The sequence below is a fragment of the Lactuca serriola genome, chromosome 3 (assembly GCF_051521515.1).
Source record: "Lactuca serriola cultivar US96UC23 chromosome 3, Lser_US96UC23_V15, whole genome shotgun sequence".
In the NCBI taxonomy this organism is placed as follows: domain Eukaryota; kingdom Viridiplantae; phylum Streptophyta; class Magnoliopsida; order Asterales; family Asteraceae; genus Lactuca; species Lactuca serriola.
Genome location: NC_136410.1, coordinates 82,642,190 through 82,649,315, shown reverse-complemented (window position 1 = coordinate 82,649,315; position 7,126 = coordinate 82,642,190). Strand labels below are relative to the sequence as shown.

Below are 7,126 nucleotides of genomic sequence, written 5' to 3'. Positions count from 1 at the left end.
TATATATATATATATATATATATATATATATATATATATATATATATAACAAAAACAGTGAAATTTTTAACAGCAAATAAAGTTATTTAAATATGATTTGGGTTAGATTTTTATAGCTATAACTCTATATTATAATATTTAATAATAAAGTACTCTTATTATTGCAGGTTTTTTTGTTGTTGCAGTAAAACTTTTAAAAGCTATGCTACTTCACACCATCGTATATTCATATAGATGTGTTCGGCACATTCTAGTGAAAGAAAAATAGACTTACAAGTTTGAAATCCAGCAAGACAGTAAAAATCTCCAACTCAGAGAGGGGAGCAAAAGGAAACGGTGTGTCAAAGCCAGCCACATCCCATGGATGTTAACTGGTCCGAATAGCAGTCGGTGAACTGATAAAGTGAGAGTTGAGCACTCCGGCAACAACCATATTTTCCGGTGTCATTTTTTTTCAGGCAACACTGATGATCTTTAGTTTACGGTTTCTCAAAGATTGTGTTGATAAATTGTATAGTAGAATAGTTTTTGTTTTAAAGTTTTATGAAGTTTTATTTTCAGTTAGGATTTGTTTTGATTTTTTTTCCTTAATATTCTAGATTTCTGTTTGGTTACTTATCGAGTTTCCTAAGTTATTATTAGATAGAACGATCAACCTTCTGATTTTTTTATTAACTATTCATATAAATAATTTTTTTCTTGGATTATATAGATATAAAGAGGGAGGCCAGAAAGATAGTAAAAAAAATAAACCAAACATACATATATAGTAACGATATTAGCAGTTGAAAAACCAGGGGGGCCATGGCCCCCTTTGGCCCTAAAAGGATCCGCCACTGGATCGTATGTTGTCTTTTACCATGGTCCATGCATGGAAACGGTTGAGTGTCTAATAAAGAATGTCACCGACAAAATAGATGAAAATTTGAAAGAGCATGTTGTAAATTGCCATACAAAACTCAAAAGTCAAAATTCAAAATTCAAAAGTCAACAATATACATAGTCTATTCAACTATTGTAATTTAGTAAGCTAAACCGTCGGATACTACATTTTCTAAGACAATAATATTGTATTCACTCATCAAAAATATTCTCCTATATAATATTTAGTAAGTTACAAATTTGGTCCCTGGGCATATTGTTTTTCCGGGTTTGGTCCCCGCAGGCAAAATAGTCTATTTAGAAATTCACAGACTAATGGCAAGATTTAATGATTCAGCAACAAATTAAAACCACCGTGACATTTTTTTTGACAAAATCAAAACTTGGACCGAACCTATGATTTTCGGTAAAGTATGGGGACCAAAATTGTTACTCATTTTCGGTAGAGAATAACACGAAGAAATAACGAGTTGCTTGGTTGGCAACTAGGCATAATATTTCTGGAGAAACGAAATATGTCAAAGTAATTTGAGTCCTCATATGCTTGGTTGGCATTAATGAAATAATATTTAGTGTTATATAGAATTTGATTTATTTTTAAAGTACTGATGATAAAAGTAATATGCAAAGACTACACTGTCACCTGCGGAAAGAATGCCCAAGGTTCGTTCATTGTTCAGGTTCTTCTAAGGACTTTTGGGAACCATCCAGTTTTGACCAGTTAACTTAGTAGGGCCTGACCAAATGTTCCTTTATATAAGAGTAATAGGCTAAAGAACGTTGATTTCTGAAGTAGAAGAGACTGAAAGTCTTGTTAACAGGAAGAATCCAATCCTCTTTAATTTCAAAGAATTGCTTGTAGAAAAATATAAGATTTACTTCTCAAACTTCTTACTTTTGTCTTTACTTTTATTGAACAGGTAAAAAATTGGAATTTAATGTCTTTGTTAACCATGGGTCGATCTTTTCCTAGATTTTCATGGTTTGTTAAACAGGTAAATATGGTTTGTTCAACAATTTTATAGTTAGTGTATATATGCTTTGTTGAACAAGTAAAAAATCAAATCTAGTTTAATTTTTTGATAGCTAACTACTATTATAATGTATTTGTTAACCATGGTCTTCTCCTAGATTGTCATGATCTACATTTTAAAGTTTAATAGATTCCTTGTGGAAAAACATAACATTGACTTATCACATAAAAGACATTTCTTGTGAAATAAATGACTTTTTCCAAATTTTCCATGTATAAAAAAGTTAAATAATAAAAACAACAAACAAAATAAAGAAAGCAATAACGCAAGTTTAACTTAGGCAGATACAAACTATCATTTATTCAAAAGAGAAAAAACATGGCAAACCACATAATGTCTTCCTCAACCTTCTTACTTTTTTCTCTACTAATCATGAAACTCTCCCCCATACCAAATTTTGCCTTTGCTTCTTTGCAGGAAGCCAGTGCTCTTCTTAAATGGAAAGCAACCCTTCAAATCCCAAACAATTCCTTGGTTTCTTCATGGATTCCTCTCCCTTTGAATTCCAGCGTATCAGTTCCATGCACTTCTTGGTTTGGAATAGTTTGCAATGCTGATGGGAGCATTAAGAACTTGAACCTCAGTTCATCTGGATTAAAGGGTATGCTTCTCCAGTTTCCATTCTCTTTGCTACACAATCTTTCACATTGTGATCTCAGTGTAAACAACTTCTTTGGCCCCATCCCACCAGAAATCAGACTCCTGTCCATGTCTATCTTGATTTTTCAGAAAATAACTTTTCTGGTGTAATCCCACCTGAAATAGGGACCATGCTATCCAATCTTGAGATATTTTACCTGAATGGAAATAACCTGAGTGGTTCCATACCACGAGAGATCGGTCAACAAATTAACCTCTCTCTATAAGCTTCAATTGTCTGACAATTTTCTTCAAGGAGAATTGCCTCCAACACTGGGAAATTTAACAAAGTTCGTTCATCTCTATCTGTATAACAATAAACTTTCAGGTCAAATTCCTTCATCATTGGGTGATTTGACATCTCTGAATGTCTTTTATTTGGATCATAATCAACTCTCTGGTCCAATTCCTGTCGAAGTTGGGAATTTGAAGTCTCTCACTGATCTTAATGTGAGCGACAATCAACTTAGTGGTTCTATTCCTTCATCACTAGCAAACCTCAGCAACCTACAAAATATGTACCTTTTTAAGAATAAATTATCTGGTCCCATTCCTATTGAACTTGGGAATTTCAAATCTCTTATTGATCTTAGGGTGAACCACAATCAACTTATAGGTACTATTTCTTAATCACTATCAAATCTAAGCAACTTACAGCATCTGTACGTCCATCACAATAAATTATCTGGTCCCATTCCTATTAAACTTGGTAATTTGGAGTCTCTCACTGTGCTTGGGATTGGCGACAATCAGATTAGTGGTTCTATTCCTTCAACACTAGCAAACCTCAGCAACCTACAGTATCTGTACCTCAATGAGAATAAATTATTTGGTACAATTCCACAGGGATTAGGAAGCCTAGAATTGTTTCACCTACAAATGTACAATAATCAATTGTCTGGCCATTTACCCGAAGATCTGTGCAATGGGGGAAAGCTTCAGTTGTTAATAGTTAATGGCAATCAACTCACTGGTTCTATTTCAAGAGGCTTAAAGAATTGTTCTAGCTTAATAAGGGCTCGGTTTGATCAAAATCAATTCAGTGGAGATATATCGAATAGTTTTGGTGTTTATCCAATCTTAAATTATCTTAATGTCAGTCACAATAATTTTCACGGGCAGCTTTCTCAAAATTGGAGTAAATGCAAGAATTTGACATCCTTAGTGATGGCCTATAACAACATCAGTGGTAGCATACCACCAGAGTTTGCAAATTCAACTCAACTACAAAGACTTGATCTTTCTTCAAATAGTTTGGTTGGTGAGATCCCAAGGGAGTTTGAGAAGATGAAAAGCATGTTGTACTTGTACTTGTCTGATAATCAACTTTCGGGTATTATACCACAGGAGCTCGGATCACTGCATCATCTCCTTGCTCTTGATCTATCCAAAAATATATTGAATGGGTTGATTCCAAAAAGTATTGGTTATTACTACTTGAATCTTAGTAATAACAACCTCAGTGAAAAAAATCCCATCTGAGATCGGTAAATTAGGTCAACTTACCAAACTTGATTTATCTCACAATTTGCTCATCAAAGAGATACCGTCTGAAGTTCAAAGTTTGAAAAGTTTGCAAAAATTGGATCTCTCACAATAGACTATCTGATACTATTCCTGATACTTTTACAAGTTTGCCTAGCGGGATTGATATCAACCTATCTTACAATGAGCTCAAAGGTCCGGTTCCTTCTAGCACTAACTTTGTGAATGCGTCCATACAAGGCAATCCAGGTGTGTGTGGAAATTTTATAGGGTTAGATCAATGTGCAAGTCAAATTAAAAAGAAGAAAAATTATGCATTTCATCATAGGCTGATCCTTGTAATTATGCTCCCCCTTATTGGGGTAGTTTTACTTGGCTTGTTCATGTGTGGAATCATTGCTCATCGACAACGGAAAAAAGTTGCTCCATAGAAACAGTCGGACGTAGAAGGTCATGATTTTTTCTCCATAACTAGTTTTGATGGAAATGTAGTTTATGACGAAATCATGAAGGCAACAAATGATTTTGATGAAGCATATTGTATTGGGACTGGAGGATGTGGCATTGTGTACAAAGCAGAGCTACAACCTAACAATGTATGAGCAGTCAAGAAAATTCATTCATTGATATCAGTTGAGGAGGCTGATCATAATGGTTTCCTTAATGAGGTACAGGCATTAACAAACATAAGGCATCGAAACATATTGAAACTCTATGGATATTGCTCCCATGCCCGCCACTCATTTTTGATTTATGAATACCTTGAAAAGGGAAGTCTTGAATCAATCTTAAGAAGCGGTGTCTTAGCAAAAGAATTCGATTGGTTGAAAAGGGTAAATGTTGTAAAGGGTGTAGCTAATGGTTTGGCATATATGCATCACGACTGCTCACCTCCTATAATTCATAGAGACATTTCCATTGCCAACATCCTTCTTGATTCTGATTATGAGGCTCATATTTCTGATTTTGGCACATCCAAGCTTTTAAAGCTAGACTCATCCAACTGGACCTCAGTTGCTGGTACCTATGGTTATATCGCACCAGGTAACGTACTCTTCTGATGTTAGTTCTACATATTCTCAAGTTTCATGTTGGAATCTTGTGGGGTTGATATCACCTTTTTTGTTTTTATGTTATGTTTCTTCGGATGCAGAACTTGCTTATACGATGGTGGCAACCGAGAAATGTCATGTTTATAGCTTTGGAGTTGTTGCACTAGAAGTGGTCATGGGAAAGCACCCTGGAGAACTCATAACATCTTTACCAACATTGTCTGTTGATTATCTGGTTCCAACAAATGTGGGAGATAGTTGGATGCCTCCTCCCTCATCCCAAGTTGAGAAACAAGTTCAGTTAGTTCTGAGGATCTCAAGAACATGTTTGAACTCCAATCCACATGAAAGTCCAACAATGCGCCAAGTTTCAAATCTATTAATGAAGGATCTGCGTTGAATTGAAATCTCTTGCCTGATATAGTGTACGTTCAATGTCTTTACTTGTGTCAAGTTCCCTATATGCCTCCTCATTAGGTGTATTCATTTGAATGCCTCCTGGTTAAGAAATTTCTGATCATATGTTTTCTTCTATCATTATGTAGTAGATAAAGAAATAAGTCAGTGAACATTGCTATCCTTTAAGAAATTCACTGTTGGAGAATTGAGTATTAGCAACTTACCAATCCATCAATTCTTCAGGAGAAGTTTCATCTATAATTTTACGACTTTTCATCATGTTTTGTTTTCAAGTAAAAGTTAGAAAGGATATTTTCCATCATTTGGATTTCCAGTAAATGTAAAAGTTAGTAAAATCACATTAGTAAATTAATTATATACAAGAAAAAGTATTCTACAATTTATATGAGAAAAAAAACACATACAAATACGAGTTGAGTTTTACACAATATATGAGTATGCTTGTTCAATGCATACTATAATATGACAAAAATAGAGGAAATCCGACAAAAGTCAATAAAATCCACTATGTTGTTATTATGACAATGAGGAAAAAGATAAATATATAATGAAAATATGTGAAGGAAATGAAATGTTGCAATTTCAGAAATATCTAAAGAAGAAAATTATTCCACAAATATAGGAATTTAACAAGGATTTACTCGGATTGGCTGGCACCAGATTCTCATCGATCTATGACACGAAACCATTTGTATGTCCCCTATATATATATATATATATATATATATATATATATATATATATATATATATATATATATATATATATATATATATATATATATATATATATATATATATATGGATCTATATTGTAGAAAATCTGAGCTTTGGAATGTGATAGACAATATTATCATATATAAGTTAGTGATACATTTTGACCTAGTGGTTATGCAAGTAGATTTTGAATTCAAAATGTCATAGACTTACGTTAGTTTTATGTGAGCAACTCAAATATCACATAACTATCCTACATGACAAGCATTAAAGCAAGGTTGCAAGCAAAAGTGTGATTTTTTTCCTTTTCAAGTTGAGTCTGATTGTGAGATCTCATATGATATTGCATTCTAATTGTCCCTACTTTCTAGAGTCCAAAAGTGTGGCACTTTCGGGAGTTATTGATAAGGCCAGTTCAAGATTGCCAATATCCATAAATTTAAGTTAAGAAGAGAAGGTCTTTATGGAACAATTTTATGATAACCTACAAAGCAAATGACTTACAACTTACATAGCAAAGGAACAACTAAACCGATGGTAGAATTAAGGAACAAGAATATTGACTTGCAAAATGAAAACTAATGGATATAGTGATTGCTAAAAATGCTCCTTATTACTAGCTCAAGACTCTGCCACTACTGCCATCAAACGGTTGTGTGCATCCTCACGTCTTGGGCCAAATTCACATCCAAATTATCATAACGGGTAGGGTCAAAGTCTGATCTGGTTGGGTTGATAGAGCTGGTAGTTGGGTTGCTCGGAGAAGCCAACTTCCTAGATCATATCATTACCCTCCCTTTCTAGAGGGAGCTTGTCCTCAAGATTTGGAAAGCCATTGTGGTTTTTCTAGGTATCTTTTTCTTTATCATTGTAGTGTGTTTGAATCAAGTATTGAGAG

At 33.9% G+C, this 7,126-nt stretch overlaps 1 pseudogene; it reads left to right on the top strand.

Annotated features, from left to right (window-relative positions):
• Positions 1-2,234: 2,234 nt before the first annotated feature.
• On the top strand, positions 2,235-5,531 carry LOC145095448 (uncharacterized; annotated as a pseudogene).
• The last annotated feature ends 1,595 nt before the right edge of the window (positions 5,532-7,126 follow it).